The following is a 24,344-nucleotide window of genomic DNA, read 5'->3' as shown; positions in this document are numbered from 1 at the left end:
TTATGCTTCTTTAATTTATAGGCAATATCTGGTCCCAAACTGGCAATGAAAGCTTAGGGCTTTTTTCTTTTTTTATATATATATAATATTTTTTTATTATTATTAATTGCTAAAATGATAGATAGAATCACACAAATCTGTCCCAAAGGTTGGTAACATGTTTGTAAAAATAGCAACCTCCATAGAAAATGAGCACAGCATGTTTTAATTGCTAAGGTTGACATTTGAACATTTCTGGATGATAATTACCTCAGACCCTGTTTTGTTCTCAAAGTGTCAATGAAGCAGGAAGTGTTTCAGTCCAAATAGTACATGAGAATTTGGAAGAAACCCAATGTTTTGCACTTGGAGTGGCCGTTAATCTTGTGGTTTCCTCTTGCAAAGTGGTTAATCTACTGTACAACAACATGTTACTCCTGTGCATTTATGTGAAATCTTTTTACAATGCACACAGAGTTAGATTTATATTTAGCCATCTGAACTTTTTGAAATGCTTTTCTTCATCTCATTTCTGTGCTCCTCCACTAACTGCACATGGGCTTCTTCGTCCACCACTTTGTTGTATTATTCTATAGGGCAACCAAAGAAGACATTCCCATATACCTTCTAAGCCTTATAGTTAAAAGATTACTATGTCAATGCCTAAGTCTTTGAACAGGATGGAGACCGACCAGCTGCTTCCACCGAATCACCCTTCATCTGTCTTTTGTTGAGTCAATAGAGCTCTGTTCTGAACTCAGGTCAACTCAGGACTGGAGCTGGTTATTGCGTTTAACAAAACTGACTCTGTCTTGGAAGTTGCATATTATTAATAATCCAAAATGACTAAGATTGTATTTTAAAAGAGACCACTAGTGTAGAAAGCCAAAAAAAGCTGAATAAATGGCACACAACAACTGTCGCCTTCATCACCCTGACCTAGATCATGAAGAAAGAGGCCTTTTTGTTGTATTTTTCACAAAAATCTGGAATATTTGGCTGCAGTCATGCAAATCTGTGGCACTGAAGTGGTTTTGGTTATGGCATGTGTGAAGGAATGCGTAGAGAGACGGCTCACAATGTCTTTGTGTTTAATAGTCGGCCTCCCGGTCATGCAGTAATGCATCTTGGACAAGCTCACCAACCAAAGAAGTATGTGTGTGGGGGAGTGTGTATTATTTCATAAATCTTTGCTTTTGACCGCATATGCACCAACTCTTACAGATTTATTTCAATATGAAGTGTTATGAAGGGAATAATTCTGTCAAACAGAATACAGTATATGTCAATCTTAAAATATAATAAATCCTAAATATGCATTTATACATCTGAATAATAAAGCAAATGTTCTTTTAGTGTAATTGTACAAGCGTCCAGCTTCTGGTGTCAAATCTTAAGTGATTGTGATCAAGTAAAGGTCAGAATACCTGCAGAGATGAACTCTTTCTGGACTGAAGCAGCTCAGCTTTACTTGATTCTCCATCAATCATGTTTTAGAGTCTCAAATCTGATCCTCAGGATCTTTTGAGGAGCGTTTGTTTCTTCATCTTTCAATCAGCACTGCATTATATGTTTGGATCATTTCAGTCTCATCTTACAATGACACATTATTGACAACAGAGTGAATTATTTTTTCCTTTTTTTCTTTCTTTTGCTAGTTCATTTAAATGATCCTGCTGTGCAAATACATTTTTAAGGTCCAAATTCCAAGAGGTTGACCTCATAAAAACTGCATTAAGCCTTAAACATTCTAATACAATTTCAAAAAACAAACACATCATTAATATTAGACATACAGATATTTAATAAAATCTTATAAAGCATTCGATATTATGTAGCATGTATAAAATAATCTATAAAACATATTTGGATCAAACTACAATTCCCATGATGCAGCGGCGCTGCTCTGAGCGCGTGTGCGCGCCTGTGGAATGAAGGGCGCACTTGTTGAGTTTGGGAACTTCCAGAGCTTGAACTTCTCACTTCGGACGCTGCGAAGCTCTCTCTCATCATCAGCAGCAGCAGCAGATTCAGGCGACGTGGAATAATGCCGACTTTAAGTCTGGGACTATGTTTTGGTTTGTTGGAGTGGATGTGGATTGTCTTTAGTGTTTAACGCGTTAGGTGCGCGCGAGTAATAAATAACATTACTATTAGGATGTAGACGCGCCTTTAATGCACTCGCGCCACTTTAATCGAGTCCTGTCTGAAGGAGAGTTCGTGTTTGGTGGAGAAATGTGGGGCTATCGGGATATGGGACTATTTATGGATCACTGGACTTCAAGCTCTCTCTAAAGGGACTCTCTCTCGCTGGAGCAGTGGATAGAGAACATCGCTGCTTTGCCGAGGTAAGAGCATTATTGCATCCTAAAAGACATGCTAGAACAAGACTGTCGTCCTGAAAGCGTAACTGTGGCATTGTTTCAATGGCTCTAGATGAAACTAACTTTGTGTCCTGTAGCGCAGTGATGGGATGAGATGCACCTGCGCAATGTGTCCTCGCGCGAGCTCTGATTTTAATTTTTATTTTCCACACCTGTGGCATGTGATGGATGTGTTTGCGCTGCACATGAGCTGCACATATGTCTTCATGTGTAAGATTTGTTAAGCGAGGTACAGCCTGTCAGATGAGGATGTGTATAGAAGTTTGAATCAAAATATGAATTGCGTGTGTTTTCTCCAGCAGATCTGTGCTATCAACTCACTTCAAATAATTCTGAATAAATACATACGTAAACTAATAAATAAATAAAATGTGTTTGTTATAGCTGACACATTCTCTTGTGAAGGTGGGTAATTGAATCAGTTTTAAATCTTGTGTTTCATAATTTAACAATTTTGCCCCAAATTATTTTTTCAAAATTATTAATCTAATAGTCTGTAAAATGACAGTGTGCATTGTGACAACTTACCCCATATAGTGTGACACATATAAATGCCTAAACGCACACACAAACACTTTTTGAGTGTTTAAGATTCATATTTTCAATGTTATAGGTCTGGTATAAAGGTGTATATTGCTGACGAGGGAAATTATTATTTCGTCTATTTGCTTCCATTCTCACAAATCAACGTTTATACATTTAATTTATACTTTTACTTTAAGAAATTAAAGAGGACTCTTTTGTCTCTCTATAAGACAGTAAACAATGCCAAAACGAATGCACTTAAATTAGTAAATATAGAAACTTTTTCTGGACGGTTATAGAAGAATAGAAGAAGCACTTCTGAACTAATAGAAAGCACATCTTGTAGTAGTTGATCTGTACTGTAAGAAGAGCCCAGTGATTGGCTGGCAGCAGGTGCGTCTGTCCTCTGATTGGTCCAGTCGGTCTCACTCGCTGATTGGATGAGAGCAGAAGTGTTAGAGTTCAAGTGTAGGGCAGTGGATCAAGTCTGTTGAGTTTGCACACTGAGTTCTGCTGGTCTCTGCTGGTCTCTTTCAGTCATTTGTCTTGATTTAATTTAGGATGGTGCTTCTCCACTGTGTTTGTCTCCATCTGCTGGTAGTCGGATAGCACTTACACTGTTTGGGATTTGTATTATTTATTATTTTTTTTTTCTGCTTATTGGGTTTGAATGGGCACTTCATTGATGTGCAAGTACTGACGGAGTGGGACTCAGTATATGGTGGGATTTCTGGGTATTTTCCTGCCATAGATATAGTGAATGTGTGACAATGACCGCATTTAATTTGATCCATCATAATTTGAGCCATAAATGAACATTTGACTGTTGATATATTTTGCTTATGTTGTGCTGTAGTTCTGCTCGGCTATATGCACTTTTCATGACTATTTTATATCCGATGGTGTTGTGGGCAACACGATACGATTTGCTCTCATTATTTTAGTACACATGATTATTAATCATGAGGACTTTCTTGAACTAATGCCCTCAGAAGATGTTGAACATCAGTGGTTCATTTTTCCAAACATCACAACTGTGCCAGCACTGTGGGCTTCTAATGAGCTGATACTGATCATTAGGACACGGTTTTAAAGACTAATATGAATCATGTCACCATGCATGGTTTGAAGAATATGAATAGTCTCTCTAATATTTTCCATTTGGACTCTTTAAAATGTTTTAAAAAGCTTCATATTTCTTAGTCCATGCACTTATTATTTCATTCGCTCATGCACTTTGGTGCATTGATGCACAAATGAAGCCTTACAACCAACCAGTTTCAAAAAGAAATTCAAAACCTGTGCTAATGGAAGGAATCGAATGATGTTTTGGTGATAATACATCAGAATGAGAGATTTACAAGCAGTTTTAGAAACCTGGCGGTCACTACTGACCGAAAGCACCAGATTATTTGAAGTGTTTTTGTCACAACATAAGGATTAAACATGCAACCAGACGACGACGTGTGATGCAGCATCATGCTATTTAAAATATTTATTATTGTGCAGTTTGTACGGTTTCAAATGGAATTTAAACTGTAATTAAAAAAGAGGCACTGTTGATTTTCTGCCAGGATAATACTTAAGTTATGCACATGTTCTTTAACCCTAAATGCAATGCATATTTTAGAGCATGAGTAAAACACCTGTGAGAAATGAATAATAATAAAAAAAAATCTAATTTGCACACTAGGGCCTATTATTTTCTGACTTTCTGCAGTGTCTGTTGCCAGAAGATGGCAGCAGTGCTCTATTAATAAAACCATTTGATCAGGAGGCTGTGCACAAGCCACAAGTTCGTACATCTGACTTCATCTCAGTGTCTTAGAAAATAATTAAACACATGACACCAGTAGATCACATCTGACCAAATCTGTCTCTCCTCAGCGGTGTTAAGCGTCGAGACAAACTGTGGGCCGTCTCGGTCTTTTGTGTTTGCATGTATCAAGTTTCTTCAACCATATGAAGTCATATCTTAATCATGCCTCCGAATCCTCTGGATTACAGTGTTTTAGTGTACGCTCAGCAGTCATGCTGAAACAACGTGCAGATGTGAGCCTGACAGTGGCCATCAGTCACACATTTAGACTAATAGACTGGCAAACACCAAATAGAGATTCAGTTATTACATGGCATTTGACCAGTGTGGACAGACTTCTTTAATCCTGCTTGAAATATTTCACAACAACAATTAATAATATAATATTAATAATAATAACTACCTTCCTTGGATGCATGCAACTTGTTACAAATCTGCTACTACACTCTAAATAAATGCATTTAATGCCCTCTTCAGGCTAGTGGTGGGATCTGTAACCTATAGAGATTTTATTATGCATGTTTATGTATTTATTTAATTAAAAGAGATTATAAAAAAAAAAAAAAAAAAACACTTCTAATTTTATGCCTTAAATGCTGATTATTGTTCGATATTTCATCAGTCACTTGAAGGGTAGTGTTCAAACTGAACTTTATTATAAATCTTTGGTTTTAACCTTTTGTCCAGAAGGCTTTGGATGTGAGTCTTGATTCGTTAGCAGCTTTGTGAGAGCGGACTGGTTTTAGATCTCAGTAATACCTAGTTCTGCTTTAATAGGATTAGGCTTTGGACTACAGGGGTGTGTGTGTGTGTGTGTGTGTGTCAGCCGGCTAGATCTGCTTCTAGGATGTCAGGTGTTCTTCAAACTATTGGAGAAGGATCGTGATGTTTACAGTCTTTCAAAGGGTATTTCCAACTCGTGTGTAATGTAATCTGACAGCATTCTGCTGAGAAATAGTTCCTACAGGAAGAAGTTAATAAGTAAAATCTCCAGAATCTTTGCTGCAGGTGTGCAACTATTCATTTTTACAATAACCAAGTATAAAATGAGCCATTAATTGATTCCCACGGAGCATCTTTTTATTTTTATTTTCATGCATTTTTTTAAATTTTTTTTTTTGAGTGGCTCATGTATCCAGTGAGGGACTAAATGTAGCAGGTAGAGTCTAAATAAAGGTCCAGATAGATGAAGTCATGCAAACCTTCAACATGATGGAACTAGTATAACCACCTACACTTGAGAGAATTGTTTCTTTCTTCAAAAGAGTTTATAGTTCCAACTGCAGTGAATGGGTGCCGTCAGAATGAGAGTCTGATAAAAACATCCCAATAATCCACAGCACTCCAGTCCATCAGTGAACATCTGGAGAAGACAAAACCTGAAACACATCCAGCATTAAGATTAGTTAATTCTGTGGAAAAATAGTTCATTATTGTTTGTTATTTACACATGTTAACTAATGTAATTAACTAATGTTAACTAATGAACCTTACTGAAGAATGACCACAGATGAGGCATTAAGTGCATGGCACTGCGACCAACTTAACATTTTACAAGTTTAATATAGAGATATGGTCCCTCAGTTTTTCAAGATCAGTTTTAATCGTGTAATTGTTAGTTTTGAAGAAAGGAATAAAGTGTGACTACGCACATAGGCCGTATTGATTGCAAATACAAAAATAAGACGAGTAAAGAAAATGCAGTACTTATTAAAACAGTCACCCTTTACTTGACAAATTAAACACACACAAACTCTCTCTGAGTGATAATTTTAGATGTAAATCTTTGTCAGATGACATTGCTGTTATAAATCAAGATATAGCAGTGGAGAAGAGCAGCTTTCAAACCGCTTGGACGTGAGTTTTAGTTAAAGTGATACTTCAACCAAAAATGTTAACTGCTCCATGATTTCCTCACCCTCAAGCCATCCTAGGTGTATATGACTTTCTTCTTTCAGACTTATGTAAAAAAAAATAATAAAAAAAAAAAAATCACATGGCTCTTCCAGGATTTTAATGGCAATGAACATGTGTTTTTTTTTTCCCAATAGTCGAAAAGGAGTCCAATAAAGTGCATCCATCCATCATAAAAAGTGCCCCTCATGGATCCGGGGGTGAATAAAGGCCTTCTGTGAATTGATGCGATTTTGTAAAATAACAAAAACAAATACAAAGTCAGAATTGTGAGTTTGTGATGTCCTGAAATTCTAACCTTAGAACTCGCAGGTGCAAGTTTGTCTTTTTATGATTTGATAATTTATATGATGCAGTTCTGAGAAGCTTGTGATTGCAAAAAAAAAAAAAAAAAAAAATGTTTTTGCATGTATTTATTTGTTTTTTTTATTCAGTGGTGGAAATGGTCTTCCAAGGAAGGTCTTTTGATAATATTGTATGCAAACACAATCATGCCAATAAAATACTTTTAATTGAAAATCGTATACCTTTTCCAGACTTAAATGACTGGGAATGTATTGGGAATTCGGTTTCAAATACAGTACAGCATTTGAGCAGACAGAAGGACAGGTACGACAAATATTAAGGGCTGACACTAGGCAGAATGCACATTTGAATGGATGATGTCATGAATATGCTAATGAGCTACATTTAAGCGACTTTTAACAAGTTTTAGTTACTCTCCCTTCAGAAATAGTTGTCAGCAGTGATCTGAGCTCGTCCAAATGTCTTCTTTACAGATGCAACTTAACTTCCAACACTTTTGACGCCCCATCTAAAGACATTTATGTGTCACATGCATGCGTCACAACATTACAGTAAGTACAGAAACTCCAAAAGCATCGCACAAACACTCCACATGTTCTGTTCCCCCGAAGGTCGCTTTAGGAAGCAACACCTCTTAATGGGGATGGATGGCATCGTTATGTAACTCTAGACAAAAAGAGCCGATCGACTTAAAGGAGGGGAGAAACTGTGAGGGTAAGAAAACAAACAATGAAAAGAACATTCAAAGTTTTCTTTCCACTTCGGCTCAGCGTTCATAAAAAACACACTTTCTGCTTAGTCCAGCCTCCAGGGACTGAAACTGAGCGTTTGGCCTTGGAGAAAGAGAGGGAGCGAGACTTGTGTTTTTGTGTCTAATTGTCGTGGTGATTGAGAGGGAGAACAGAACGGAGAATGAAAGCGTGAAAGAGAAATGGCCCTCGTGACACGCTAGTAACCATGACAACCGTTCCTCTGGGGAGCCGACCCCCCCTCTTTCAGAGCTCCGCCTCCAGCTAAACGCCCGCTAATTGGGCCACTTCGCTTTGTGTGCTTCTCCACTGATCCTCGTGCCAGAAATATCATCAAATCATTGTCTCTGGAACTCATTTGCTGCTATAGATCCCTATGCTATAGATGTGTGACGGAACAACGGAATCACGGCTCGTATAAAACCCTCCGAAGTCAATTATACGAGAGCGTTCTGTCTCCTTCATGGTGGTGAACGCTTTCGGGAGGATCTTAAACAAACGTAAACCTTCAGACCGGTTTAGTCTGCATGCACCAAATGAATTCAGTCTGGAGAATGTTTATTGCTGAGCTCTTGTCCAAAAGCAAGTTGGGTTCACTTTGGATATTTGGACTTTCTTATTAAATATGTTGATTTGTACGGCACGATGTAATCTGTCTTCATAGTCCTGTAGTTTTTAAAGTTGAGCAAAATCTAATCAGAGCATGAGCATGCTTTATCGTAATTGTGAATACATTAATTTTCTCAAATATATACAGTTTGTCTTTCTATTGTTCATGGTGTGATACAATGAGTAAAATGCAGAATTTAGTTTACAAAGAATGTACTGTAGATGGATGGATAGTATAATGTCATATTTAATTATGCATACATTTTAAGAGATATAATAAGAGCATAATTTGAAGAACTCGTCAGATTTCCCCCTAAAACCTGCTGCAAATACAAAATACGAAAGATTTAATTCCGCATCAGCTGATTTTGTAGTTGTTTGACACTTGAATACAGTTGTTTATCGGCCGTTTTCACACTTGACTCAAGTTCGTCCGTCTTCAGCGGTGTCTGTAATTAAAACGCTGCTTTAGATTACATCCTGTTGTAGCGACCAATGAAACGTCTCTTCACAAAGACTAATGAGTTTGTACAGAAGTTTACACTGAAGCGGTGTGTAGTAATTGTTACACCATTGCATACACCAGCAAATCTACAACAGAACGGCTGAAGAAGAAAAGAAAGAAGGTGTTGCAGCCGTCCAGTCAAAGTCCTGACTGAAGTGCTGTTGGAAGAGATCTGTGCATGAACAAATGCCTACAAACCTCAATGAACTGGAGCAATGAGTGGGCCAGAAATCCTCCAGAACGATGTGAGAGACTGATAAAGTAATGCAGAAAATGATTTGTTGACTAAATAAAGACAGTGTGTGATATGTCATGTGCTATTGTTCGGCTGAGGTTTTATTTTCCAAATTTAAAGTCGTGCCAAGGACCAGATGGTTCTTTTATTATGTCCTGATACTGCACACACTTTTACTTTTTTCATGCAGTTTGTGTGAAAGTATAAAAATAGGCTTAACTTTCAGCAGCTAAAAATAAAATAGACAGTCGTTCTCCTCCTCCAGACAAGCAGACCCAAGTGTCCATGACTCATTATGCACTGCACTGATTATTGTCCAATCAGATGCTCTGTAGAATGAGAATGTCCCGCCCACCAATACCACCTGCAAGACTGTAGCTGATTGGTCCATTTTTGGTTTGCAATCTCTTTCCCTAAAAACCAATCCATGTTCTTGAGCTCGAGTTTGCTCGGACTAAACACTAATTTACACTGAAACTGGCTTTGCTGAGGCCACTGGAGGATAAAAAAGATCCAAAAGCTCTATTCGAAGCAAATGAAACAATGCAAATCATGTGATTACGTGTTGCCCCCCTTCTGGCGTCCCGTCCAGCCTTGGGTGAGGAATTTGGATACTCATTCCTGAGAGCCCATGAATTCTTGTGTTGTTTTGGATTTTATTTTTTGTAGCGTTGTTAACCACTCTGTCTCTCTCTCTGTGTGTGTGTGTGTGTGCGTGTGTGTGTGTGTGTGTGTGAGGTTGATGTAGAACAAGATCGCATCCGTGCATGTGACACATCTGTCTCCCTGAAAGTCTGGAATGTTCTGTAAATATCATGATTTCTGAACATCGTTGTTGGTTCTGGAAAAAGTCTTGAGTTGCAGTTTTTTTTGGTGCGGCATTTCAGTGAAAAGTCTCTTTAGGTTGGATTGGGGTTAAGCTTTCTTTTTTTACCCACACTGCTCACAGTTTGAACCTATTATCGTGAACAATTCACACTTGTTCTCCAAGCATCTTACATAGAAGTGACCCTGATAAATGGCTTAAAGTTTGATTTGTCATGCTTGCAGGAATCAGGGTTTAATCCTGCCGTGGATTGTGGTGTGGGTTTCATTTGAACATTAAGGGACTCTTCCTACCTTCAACATCAACTGGTTTCAAATCCAATAGACACGTTTAGGGTAACAGATTAGGGTTGTAACAATAGCAGTTACAAAAACAGGTTCTATAGAAATAGGTTTCATAAAGAACTGTTCTTTTAAAGTGTTGTATACAATTCATTGGTGTTATAAAGAACCCTAAACTCGAACACAAAGAACCATTTTTAGCAATCAATGTTTCTTTACGGCAACCCGCCATATGTAAATAATAAATGGATGTGGAATTTATGTCACATTTTTCCTTGTAACTTCATAAAACATGTCCAGATCAAAGAGAATGGCACATCGTTGCTTAATGTGGATGCTCCCGATTGAAAAGAGTCCGAAATCAAAATAATCCAATCCTGAGACCTGAGATATAGATGCTACTTCGCTAAAGACATGTTTCTACCAATGCATCCTTCATTATTCCCTTCCTGAGTGAAATTTCCCTTTGAGCAAGAACGTGCTTTACTGATTGTTGTTTTACTCCTTCAGCACATTGCTTAGTTTATAAAGTTACAGAGTTGCAAACAACACATTCTCACTCTTCACACGGTCAGGACCCTTTAGCGTCGTCCATTGCTTTAAATAAGAACACTTTAGCCTCATGCAAAATTCAAAAGGCATTGGGATTTAACATCATGATACAATTATATATATTGGGTAATAATTTTGCCATCATCGCGTATATGTTGGGGTGAGATTTTCCAATGTAAAGTCACAACAATTTCATTTACATTACACTTTTTACACATTTATGAGCATTTAATCCAACCCCTAACCTTAAACCTATCCTTTTGTCAATTTAAAACACAGGATTTAACAGGCAGACACAACTACAGTACATTTATTCCAGAAGTATTAATATTCCATGTCTTCTGAGCGGAACCTTTTTCAGCGATTAAAACCTTATGATTTAATCTGTTCTTCGCATAAATATATCGTATGGCTTCAGAAGATTTGGAGTGCAATCCTTTTTTTATGGTCAGTTTTTGCAATAAATACCTGTGACTGTACTGTTATTTGCCTGTTGCATGCTTTATATTGTTCAGAAGTGTGTAGGTTTAGAGGGTTAGTATAATTTATATAAAAAATATATATTTTTCCAAATGCGTGCAAACCATTAAAGGCATTTTGATCTGGCGCATAAGGCAAACAATTGAAAGCAATGGAGTACCCTACACGACAAAGGGTTAATATGTGACGAGTTGAGAGTGAGAATGTGTTTGTACAAACCACAGCCTGACTTCTCAAGGCCGTCTAATCTGGTCTTCCTGAAGTGTAGAAATACATTGTATAATTTACAAATTATACAAAGCTGAATTTTCAGCATCATTACTCCAGTCTTCAGTTTCACATTTCTGGTTATTATCAATGTTGAAAACAGTTGTGATGCACGTTATTTTTCTGGAAAATGTGATGCATTTTATTTTCATGATATTTCAAAAAACAGCATTTTTTTTTTTTTTTTTATCGAAATCTTTTAGAACATTTATTAACATCTTCACTGCCACTTTTGATCAATTTATTGCATTCTTGCTGAATTCACATATTAATTTCTTTTAAAAATCTTACAGAGCCCAAACTTTTAAAAGTTGGTGTATGTGTAATTTATTATTTGTTTACTTTTCATTTATGTTGTCCATGTCCAATCATGTCTCCTTCTCCAGAATAAAGTTCTCGATCAGCTCCGGTTCATACCTTGGCAGCAGAAGTTTCAAATGTTAAACCCATTCAGCTTCCTGAGGACAGCGTGGTTTCCATTTGCTTTGATGTTGGTCTTTCTGCTTGTTCATTTAAACTGTGGAAGACAATCAGCGCTGGAGGATGAAACATGTGATAAACATTGGAACGAGGCTGGTTTGGGGTCATGATGCTGTCTGGCTGGAAGATGAAGAGATGCAAATGTGATGGTCTCTCCTTGAAGAGCTCTGTGCTTAAAGCAACAGTAATAAAAGACGTTCATCTTCTTCTGTCTTCACATTAAACCAGCTTGAGTGAGATCAAATTAAACCTGTCCAATTTCATCTAAAACCATCTGTACTGTTTTTAACCTAGTATGAAAATTACAATTGCATTCAAGAGATTCCCATTAGTAAGATTTATTTATTTATTTATTTATTTTCGGAAAGAAAAAGATGTATTAACTGGATCAAAAGTGACAGAAAAGACATAATGCTACACAAATTTCAAATAAATGCTGTTCTTTTAAACTTGTTACAAAAATATGCACAGCAAAAACCATTTTCAACATTGATGATAATCAGAAATGTTTCTTGAGCAGTAAATCATCATATTTTCATGATTTCTGAAGATCATGTGACACTGAAGACTGGCGGAATGATGCTGAAAATACAGCGGAGCATCACAGAAATAAATTACAGTTTACAATATATTCACATAGAAAACAGTTATTTTAAATTCTAAAATTATTTCACCATTTTTACTGTATATTGATTACTGTATTTATCAAATAAATGCAGCCTTGGAGAGCAGAAGTGTCTAATTTCAACAACATAAAAAATCTCGCCAAACCCTAAACACATCAAATGACTTTAAACTTTCTCAACTGTATTCAACAATTAAAAAGTGCCCAACGATCTCTTGAACTGATATTAATCTGAGTCTAGTAAAAATTTGACATTTTTCAAAAAATGGATCATCACCACACTAAAAAAAACAAGTAAAAATTGGCCTTCAAATGATCACTATTTTCAGGTTTTTCAGGCTTGATCTATCACATCCTGTTTCGGTTGCTTGCAGGTCAGAAAGGAAAGCAATTTGGAGGTATAAAAGAATATGCGTATTCCCATGTGGATGAGATAAATTGCTGTTTATGTTTCAGCGTAGGCTGACAGACATAATGTTCCTTTGTTTATGTTTTGGATGAGGACTGGCTGGCAGCGGCCGCTAGATCCTGTACGTGTTGCTGTACGACTGCACCGCCGTTTCCCAGAATGCCCCAAAACTGGCTCCTGCAAGCGTTTGTCATGGGATTGAGTGGTTTTAGCTCGGAAAGATGTATTTGAATATATTCATATGATTTGGTATTCCTCCTCCGCATGCAGAAACACAACAGCTAACTAGATCTTGGCGGCCGGGCTTTGCTAATGAATATTGAGGTGGGCCCAAAAGGAGTATAGAGTGATAACTAAACGAGGATTCAGCTCCTCTGCCTGCTGTTTCGGAGCCGTCATCAATAGCTGGAACGGAAATAATCCACAGTGGGACAGGAGCCCCGAATCAAGACACTTCCCACGGAAAGAGCCACCAGCAGGAGGAACCACAGCAGACCAAAATAAATGTGAATCCTCAATGCTAAATCTAGTAGCATTTGAGGACAGCGTGGTCTTCATGTGCTTTGACGTCGTGCATCTATGGGAGAAGCCAGCGAAGATTATGCAACTCGTTACTCAACAGTTCCTGCACCGTGCAGATGAAATGGCAAATGTATGTAAGCTTTAGCTGATCCGTTCCAGGTTTCTTCCATGCGCAGTGATTTGAGGAGCTCTCCGGGAGCGGATCCGAGAGGGAGGTGACGAGGGGAGCGGACGTGCTTCCAGAGCTCAAAAAATGTCGTCCTCAGAAAAACCGGCGTCCTGAAAGAGAGCCATGTTTGCTTTGGATGCAATCAAAAGAGTCACCGGGCGATAACGGATCTTTCTCTGTTCCTGTAAATGACCCGTTGACAGACGGAAAGGAGACCGTCCTTTGTCCTCGTGCCATCGCACTACCAAAAAAAGAAACGAGGGCAAAAAAAAGAGCGCTTCCTCTTGTATTCGGTCTATTTCGGTCTTTCTGTAGGATTCGAAGAGAAACCTGCTGTTTCCAGCGCTTCTGTGTTGTTTTAATATTCAAAATGAATAAAGGTGCTGCCTAGTGTTGTCAAAATACTCAAATCTCTCAGTTGAGTAATAATTATTGATTATTTGTAGTAATAATAATAAAATATGCCATTCATTTAATTTTTTTTTCAAGACAGAAATATTGCATGTATGTTGCATTGTAAATATAAGTATATTATTAGTTAATTAATTAATTATTTTACTTATTTTAAATCCCAATACTTGTCTTAATATAAAAACAACAACTATTATTATTATTATTATTATTATTATTATTATTATTATTATTATTATTATTATTTATAATAATAATAACAGTATGCCAATCATTTAGTTTTATTTATTTCCAAGACATAAATATTGCTTTTGCAATGCAGTTGCAATGTAAATCTAATTATATTAGTATTTTAGTAATTATTTTACTTAATTTTAAATCAAAGTACTTGTCTTAATATCTTGTATAATAATAATAATAATAATAATAATAATAATAATAATAACAGAAATATTACTATTGTAATACAAAAGCAATGTAAAATACTACAACAAAACATGTTTATTAATTATTGTGCTTAACTTTGCAGGAGTAGGATTAAAATGCTTATGTCTTCTTAGCTTCACAGGCAGATGTTAAACCCTTATTTTAATGTTAAAACTTGTTAAACAAATGTTAAACATGCATTTAGCTGTATTTGCTATAAAAACAGCAGATCATGCGCTGCTAGTGTGTAAATGAACACTGTGCCGCTCTTCACTCTGAAACATGCAGTGCTTCTTTAATTAAAATACACTCTGAAAAGAGAGAGCGTGACAAAGCACAGCTGGAATTGGTGTATAAATACTGCAGAAAATGAGTATCGAAACCATTTAAAACATTTCACTTCCTGTGTACAGACAAATCTATCATTTGACAACACTAGTGCTGCATCAGCACCTTTTCCTGACATTGACTTCTAGCAGCATGCAATCATATTTGTTTCATATTTTCGTTGGGAATTAAAAATGTTAATCTTGTAGAGTGACGGTTCTCTTTTGTGTGTCAGAGTGAAAGCGTTTCACAATCGACCTCTGACCTGAGGCTGTGTGAGCTGTGTTCATGTCTCAGATGACATTAAACTAGCTTTTTATGGGTTATGCCCACTACCATCATTGACTGCCGACCGTGAAGATGTTCATAGTTGTTCAAAACTGGAAAGTTCCAGCCTTGGCTTCTGATTGGTTGGTACAGTATTTTAGCTATGCTAACTATCTGCAATCTAGTAATACTGTTCTTAACTTTTTATCAGTACCTTTTTAGCCATGACTATAATCAAAATACAGCGATCCCTCTCAAAGCTTCTTGCTTAAAAGTCAAAATCTTCAATGTTGAAGTCTAAATGCAATCACTCGAAATAAATAGCTAAAGACAAGCTATAAGAAAATTACTACATGACTGCAGTGTTACCACTAAGCATCCTACAAATACTCTATTTATTTTATCTTAATTTAATCTTAATTTAAAATGGACATGTTGGAAGATTTGAGTAAGAATATTTTGCCAGAACGCAATTTATACACTGTAAAAACGCTCTAGTGAGTATCTTATATTATGCATTTATTTGTATTTTATTTCATAGATTAAAACTTGAAAAAGAAAAAAAACACAGATCTTATTTTAGGTATTTATCCAAAAACCAATTATGACCAAAAAAAACCCACCAACATCGTTAAATGCTCATTAAACTGGTTTTGGGGTTTTAGCTGTCATTAAATCAGCTCAATGATTTTGTTGACAATTTGGTGTGGAATTACTTGGTTTTCCGACCATCGTCATATGGCAAGAATTAATCAATTAATTACTTTCAGTTGTGGTTATATAATTTTTTTCATTTCTGTTTGTGGATGCTTTGCAGAAACTACACATTTCATCTTCACACTCTGTTTTTATCGTAGAATATTTGAGCTTTGTTTAAAAGTTAATATTTATCGTTGAGTGTGAACATCTTCCCCAGGTGCGTCGTATCCGTGTAACATCATACAGACAGCATCGGAGTTGGGAATTTCCGTACAAGTTTCCAAGTTGATCATGTGTCTGTTCAACAGGACTTTTCCATGTAGGATGCTGGAAATTCCGAATGGAATGTAGTGTAGCGTTATATATTGCCTGCGGTTTCACAAATTGAAAGGTTGATACACAACAATATACAACATGCAAAGAGCCACAGAGAGGCTTGACACACACACGGACATAAGAATAACAAGTAAAATGTTTTGCGTGCATCGGGAGCAGACAGAAATATGCTCTGAACTGATATGACTGAGTTAAGAGCGGCTCCTGCTTTATTTGATCAGTTTAAGGGATTGTGGTGGAGATGTAAAGCAGTAAATAAGGTCTCACTCTCTCACAGTCTTTGGGGATCAGCAGAAAAAGCGCTTGGAAAGATCTCAGCTAAGCAGTTGTTTTTAGCAGGGAAGCAGTTTGCTTTATCATGCTTCTTCTCCCAACATGAATGTGTGTGTGTGTGTGTGTGTGTGTGTGTGTGTGTGAGAGAGAGAGGGAGAGAGCAAGGGTGACATTTCAGAGAGTATAATGGACCACATACATTGAAGCTCAGGTATGTGAGGTGTTTTCTCCCTTGGTGGCCAAACATACCTGTATTTGCAACCATTCATTATTACCTTGTTACTACTATTACTCTCTTTCTCTCTCTCTCTCTCTCTCTCTAAAGTAGTGCCCTAGAATGTCTTTGATGTAGAGAATGCATAGACTTGCAAAGTCCAGTCATAATAATGGTATATACATTGTAATGTGGAATGTCATGGAAAAAAATGGATGGATGAATAAATGTAAAACTTTTTCAAATCGTATAATTAATCAGACTGTGAAATGGACTAGTGTCTGTGATTTATATATTTATACACACACACACACACACCTTTGTCTGTTTGGGCACCTGTATGTAAACTTCACTGTGCAGTGTTTGACTGATTCTCATTTTTTTTTTTCGCTATTTTGATCCAGATTTTTAACGGCTTTCTAAAAATTTGGCACCCGAATTAAAAGAACTTAAACTCCAAACTTCCATCTTTTTCTTCCTATTCCACTGCCCGCTTAACATCTTTGTCAACACATGTGTTAATAATTGCCATTTTGTCAGAGTGTCTAATTCTAACGTTTGGTAATATTTCTATTCAAAATCGTGATTCCTTAATAAAATAATGGCAAAGCATTACATTTGAATGAATCGATAAAATAGGAAAAAACACCCAGTCCTACGATGGACTATATTTTGGGCACTGTAAGTAAATAAAACCTTGCACGAAAGCTCTCATTTTACATCCCTTCACAGACTCACATTGTCCTCCCTAAGGCGAGATGGTGAGCTCGCTTCATCACATTTGGTAGCAATGATGGGCATTGTGTTTTTTTAATAACTAACATTGTGCATGAAACAATCTTTGTACTATGTTGGGTTTTGAGTCCAAGCATGTTTAGAGCCATCAGGATAGATGTCAAATATGGGAATCTGGGAAAGTGTCTTTTTTTTGTAGTTTCTCCTCTCAAAGACACAAAAAGAGGTGAAACCATAGAGCGGGCTAAAAGAGCTAATGGACAACTGATGAAATTCTGGTTCCTGCGCTCTGAAAGTCACTCGCTCTCATTAAGTTTGATGGATGGACATGAAAATAGTTTGTACGTTAAAATAGTTCACCGGATCAAGTCGAACATGGTGGGAAAACATGATGAAGCTATCAGCCAAACCTGAGCTACTTCTCCTTTGACAGTCTTTGCCTTTTTCCAAAAAGTTCAGATTTCATATGTCCTAAGGATGTTTTTTGTAAGAAATAAAAATAATGTAAAAAAAGCTTGGTAGCTACCAAGTTTATTGTTTTACTGGCTAGGCAGAGTAATTTACTGGAAATATACGTCAGGGAAAAGTATATATGTGCGTGTGTGTGTCTGCAGTGATGAAGTGTGTCATCAAAACAGACTTGGATTGATTGTTTCAGGTGAGAGAAGAGTCCAGAGGATTTGGCTCAGGACCATGATGTAGGACATTTATATTTGTGATATTTCTCCATGACTACCAGGCAGTGTTTAGCAGAATGATCTTTCAGTAAATCCTATTATATTCTCTTTAATCTCAACTCTAAACCCAGGAAGGACTCGTTCCAGCAGTGTGGTTTTAGCATATTTCTGTATTATCCCAGAATCACTCCATACATCCATGATGGCTGACATAACCATTAAAGAGGTCGTTCACTGAAAGATTGATTTTCTGCCATTATTTTTCTAACCTTGGTCTTTCCAAACCTATATGATAGGTATATATTTTTCTTGTGGAAGGTTTAAAAACTGTGCTGTTGTTTAGATGAGGCTTTCAAGTTCCAAAAACACACAAAACACAGTAGCATTAAAGTATTTTATACATTGTGTGCTAATGTTGAACATCATCTTAACACAACATCTGGATAGTATCTCGATATCTTGCATTTAAACCTTTGTTCTAATGCATCTCCAATGAAGCGCAAAATACAATTTGCCTCTTGAATATTACATAAGAAGTTGTGTGGACTTAAACATTTCTGACATTTCTGTATAATTTGAGTTGCTGTGTGTTTTGTCCTGTTCTCCTGAAGTGTTGCTGACAGTCGGGTGCTCCTCACCTCAGTAGGAATTCATCTGGAGAGATATCTGAAAGACTTTACACTTTCCTCCTTTGATCTCGGTGAGAGTCCACAAAGCCTATGCTTTCAGTCGGACTGGATTTTGGAACTTCCTGTAAATAGAGTACATAATGAGAACCCAAATTGTATGTTTTGTTTTCATTCAACCCAATGCAAACATTTCATGTCACTGTAATTAATTAAGATCAAGATCTGTTATTATTACCCAAAAATTATCTTTCCCATCCTTGGTGCACCATTTTTTCGATTGCCATGCCAATCAGCTGTGGAGAACTGACTGCCCAAAACTGGTTTGACAGCATGCACATTGTTGCTTGATCGAGTGGGAATGAGTAGTAACAAATGCATGAGCTGAAAAAACAGAGGAAGGAGAGGTATTCCCACTGGGTTGTTTATCCAGGCTTAAAGCTCTGCTAGACCTTTGCCACGCTGCCATGGCTATGAAGTCATGCTTTCTGACAAAACTGGCCCCAAAGTCCAGTGTGTGAGTTAGTGGTCAGCGGGGAGCACTGGTCTTTGACCATTCTTTGACATTATGGGAAAAGTTCTCTCGAATTCACTCTAGAAATGAGCAAACAAGCAAACAGACCCCATTATCTCCAAGCTAATGCACTCTATCCTGGCCTGGCCTTTCTCAGAGATACACTCCTGAGATGTTATTTTGAGTCATTTTGATTGGTCTGGTTTGATTGAAATCATGGTGTCTGTTTAAATGGGTGCAGTTCGCTTGGTTTTGGTGCATAACTTTTTATAGAAAATGGCATGATAAACTGCATGGAGAGGAAGTTTGGACAGCAGATATTTAAGTGTACAAGAAATAAAATCTATAGCGATGTTTTGGTAGGTTTACACTAGGGCTGGGATAAACGATTATTTTTTAGACGATTAATCTAGCGATTATTTTTTCGATGCATCGATTAATCTAACGATCAATATTTTCACACCGATTCAATTTCGATCTCCCCATTAATTGACTACTAACAATTTACACATGTTGATTTACATATCTGAATGAAAAAAACATGAATTCCTTAACATTGCAATATATGTTTATTGCTCTTAAAATTACAATATAAAAGACTGACTAAGAATGCATTACTTTGCACTTGTATAGAGATAGCATTCAATAAAACCTTGAAGCCTTGAAAACACATAGCGTACTGCAACAAGCTTACTGAACACATAGGGCCTAGCTTACTGAAAAAAGCTATTCTTTCAGATGAAAATAACAACAACTTGATGTCTAGCATTCAATAAAAAGGTCACCCAAAATACTTGTTTAGAGCAATTGAAAGAATACAGTAACCAATGTAAACTTGAGGGCTTTAAGCTAATACAGAGAGTGCTTTTCCAAAATAAAAAAATAAAAAAAAAATAACAGTGGGAGCCAGCAGCCTGTCATGGAGAAAAAAAAATCTCTGAATGCTCCACGTGAAACTTTGGCGTTCCGCACTTTTTCTATCGTGTTTAATGATTTTGGTTAATATGCACAAGGGAGAGAAAGAGAGAGAGAGAGAGAGAGAGAGAGAGAGAGAGAGAGAGAGAGAGAGAGAGAGCGCTCGTGTAGTTTGAAGACTGTGAGTGCGCGATCGCACGTGAAACTTTGGTGTTTCGCCCTTTTTATATCGTGTTTAATGATTTTGATTAATATGCACAAGGGAGAGAGAGAGCAAGAAGCGCTCGTGTTGTTTGAAGACTGTGAGTGTGCGCGCGCAGCTGGGGCTCTCTCTCGTGCGCCCTGTCAGGCACCGAAATCAAATAAGGCTTTGACAGCTGCCAAAAAAAAAAAAAGATCAATGCAGAAAAACCTCTGGATTGGTTATATAACGTTGGACAGAATGTTGATCTGGCCATCGCGTATATTCAGCCCACATAAGGTAATTGTTTTGCAAACGTTTTTTAGAGAAATAAAAACAGGTCGACGAATCGATGAGCATATTTTGTATCTACGTATTTTTTGCGTCAATGTCATCAATGACCTCGATGCGTTTTCCCAGCCCTAGTTTACACACATCGGAATCTATCATTTTCACTGGAATATCCCATTTTGATTTAAACATTTTGAGGTCAAATAAAACACAAAACAAAATTAATCCTATACATGGATGTATGTTTCACAATAGGATTTATAATATGTATTTAAAAAAGCAACTAAGTAAAATAATTCAAAATTGTATTTAAAGCTACATAAAGTTCTAAAAAATTAATCAATCAATCAATCAAGGGCCTAATCCATCTTGTCTTGTCCTGTCGCGCCATGGTGCGGTGCATCCTGTCTAGACAATATCACTGATTATAATGGGTTCTATTGTTTCTTGACACATTGCGTCACACGTTTCTTTCTCAGCTGTTCATGTTCACTTAAGAACCATATACTTTACTAGGATACTCACTTGCAGAGCTTAGCAGAAGGGCTGCATGATTATGACAGAAATATAATTATTGATTATTCCCTTGAAACTGTAATTGCAATTATTAATTACAATTATCACAATTTACGTTGACATTATTGTTTATATCATCGTTGACACTGCGTGCTGAAAACACTCTAGCTGAAAAACCTTTAGTACTCTCCTTTAGTATTAAGCCTCAACTATACATCAGATTGGTTTCTTCTTTAAATTATGAAAACAGTAAAAATAGGAATGGTAGGGGTGCTCCGATCACGATCGGCCGATCGTTAATGCGCATCTCGTCAGTAAAGCCGGTTTTCTAATCAGCGGTTAATTCCATCAGGTGCGTGATTTCACATAGAGCAGCTGTTACTACACAGAGCCGTTGTTAACTGAGAAGATGGGCCAATAAACGCTGAAAATTAACGTGATTTGCGCATCTTCTCTATTAACAACGGCTCTGTGTAGTAGCAGCTGCTCTATGTGAAATCACGCACCTGATGGAATTAACCGCTGATTAGAAAACCGGCTTTACTGAGGAGATACGCATAACGATCGGCCGATCGTGATCGGAGCACCTCTAAGGAATGGTATTATAATGTTATCCTAAAACTAAAATTAAAATAATGAAAAAAAAAAAACCTTATGATAACATGTAGAAGGTACAAAACCCATCTTAAGCAGTCAGAATAATTTAAGTGGACTTTTAACGATTAATTGCCACTTTGAACGATTAAATAATTGTGGCATCCATAATTCCATTAATTGTGCAGCCCTGTTTAGCAGAACTTGCTCTGAACGCTCGCCATTACCTCCTTCAGTTTGTCTTACCTTTAATAGAATCTATAACCATGACAATTCAGTGTGTTTTACACCACCTTTCCTCTCTGTGGGTTCCTTAATGCAGATGTATGCTTGGAATAGTCTGGAGTTTATTTCTCTGTTCCTAAATGGCTCTCTGGCCTTTGTGGCATAAAACCACAGTGGTTTCTATAAAAATATTCTCTGTGCAAAGAAACAAAAGCCTGATACGTTTAACTCTGATATTTATATTATATCACAAGCTCTTATTATCAAGGACATTTGTAAGCACTTCTCGTCGAGCTCACTCATCAAAACACTGGTTACGGTGTCATGTGGTGCGGTTCAGGCCATCGACCCTGATTTAGTATGAATGATATGCTACAGTGTATTTATTTGAGCTCGGACTGCATTCTTGGAATGAGGCTCATATTTCTAACCAAAGTGGCCATGCAAATAGCGATAGCATATCAACCCAGCAGAACTCAGCACCTCTTAAGTCTGGAACGGCAATGTGCAATTACGCAGCCATTTACAGTGAACCCGACATGAATCATAGCAGCTTAAGCAAGAAGAATAATTATGAATATTATCATTGCTTGGCAACCAGTAAACTTCAAGGTCTTTGTACATAGTGTGGTTGGAATGGGAGATAGAAGAGCAGGAGATCCCACGGGCTCCACGCCACACTCCCGTACAGATAACACACATTCCCACAAACCCTACTGCTCAGTGTTTTCATGCTGTCATGGCAGCAGTGTCTTGCCGAAAAGAGCAAAAGGGAAGCTAAAAATGGATTAACTTTAAATTAAAGTAGAATTTAAAAACTGCAAAAGGAGGGGAAACAAGTCATGAACAAAGTTGATTTGACTGGGGTTTGACGACCCCAGAGGGGTCGCTGTTTGTAATTCCTGATCAAACAAAAACACTTATGCATTAAATGCATAATTAAACATTACATTTATGCTAAGCTAGTAGGTTAAGAAGCCTGCTAAGCTCAGGGTTTAACTTTCAAAATATGTAAAAATAAAAATAAAAAAAAGAAGACGAATGAGAAATTTGGTTACATTTAATGTACTTGTCACAATCTCCAGCTGTGAACTCTTGCCACGATCACTGAAAACATTTCCCATTTTCTTTTTTACATTTACATTACATTTACATTTATTCATTTAGCTGACGCTTTTATCCAAAGCGACTTACAAGTGCTATATATGTCAGAGGTCGCACGCCTCTGGAGCAACTAGGGGTTAAGTGTCTTGCTCAGGGACACATTGGTGTCTCAGTGGATTCGAACCCAGGTCTCTCCGACCAGGGTTTTTTTAGGACTCATCATCACTTATTGCATTCACTTGTGTCTTGTTTCCTTCATCAGTCTTGCCCTATTTATAACCAGGTTATCCATTAATTAATGTGCCTTGTTTTTTACCCTAGACGGTTTCTTATTTCTTATTGTTTGCTGCCTGCCCCGACCTTCGCCTATTTTGTGGATTACTCTTTTGTCTCTCCCTGGGTTATACCTCTTTGCTCTTGTTTGAAACTGCTCGTTTTGACCACGATTCTAATAAAAGCCTGCACTTGGTTCCACTACTGCGTTGTTATGCCTCCCAGCATTAAAGTACCATATCGTCGCTGTCGGGTGGAATCCACGTATCTCCGAAATCATTATTTTTCAGGAAATTTAAAAAAACTGCATTATTTTATTGTATTGTTAAAGTTGGTATTATACCTTATATTGCTATCATTTACTGTTGTATACCAACATTAACACAACATTTCCCCAAAATCATGTTTTATCGGAGATAGGAGTTTTATGACTTGGGAGCAGGGAGATTACGGCCTTATTGATAAGAATGAGACGGACACAGACGTCGCTGCTGCCAGCAGTGTTCATCAAAGTCTGCGGTCACTTTGAGCCTTTTGACAAAAGACAAGGCTTTACTAGCTAATCAAAGCAAATTATTGTGGTTACATCTTCCTTAAATCTATTTTAAAGTGATGCAATACCAAAATAAAACAATAAACTGTCTAGGCTGTCTAATAGGCGGAAATTAATCTGCACGCAAAATTGGCAATCGCATTGATGCTTTGGACAAGAGAAAAGGCTTCAATAGTTAACCAAAGCTAACGACTGTGGTTACATACATCTTCCTAAACTCTATTTTAAAGATTTGAGAGCTATAAGTGATGCAATACAAAAAAACGATGAGCTGATTAAGATGTCTAATAGGCGGTCATTTGCCTAATCTACTCGCCAATTTACGTTCGAGGCTCAAGGGCTTCCTTCTGCACCGAAGCATGTATCTAACCTAACTATTTTCACTTGTTATTGTATCCAAAGAGACTTACTTGGCGCCAATAGACATGCCTTTTTTTCTCCCATAAATAAAAAACTTGCTACTTGGGTTGTTTTACATGCACAGTGCCAAGAGAGGCATAGTCTATAAGTAACGTTAGGCAGTTTAACTTAATCAATAAAATAATAATAAA

At 37.1% G+C, this 24,344-nt stretch overlaps 1 long non-coding RNA gene across 1 annotated transcript in view; it reads left to right on the top strand.

Moving 5' to 3' along the window:
* The first annotated feature begins 1,727 nt into the window (after window positions 1–1,727).
* LOC128025746 (uncharacterized) overlaps window positions 1,728–24,344 on the top strand; it is a 59,322-nt gene continuing 36,705 nt past the window's right edge. Inside the window, exon 1 of the long non-coding RNA XR_008186212.1 lies at window positions 1,728–2,327. This is a non-coding gene — a long non-coding RNA (uncharacterized LOC128025746). The remainder of the gene's footprint in view (window positions 2,328–24,344) is intronic.

Source organism: Carassius gibelio, chromosome A12 (assembly GCF_023724105.1).
Source record: "Carassius gibelio isolate Cgi1373 ecotype wild population from Czech Republic chromosome A12, carGib1.2-hapl.c, whole genome shotgun sequence".
NCBI classification, from domain to species: Eukaryota; Metazoa; Chordata; class Actinopteri; order Cypriniformes; family Cyprinidae; genus Carassius; species Carassius gibelio.
The sequence above is the reverse complement of the archived record's forward strand: the minus strand, read 5'-3'. Positions and strand labels throughout refer to the sequence as shown.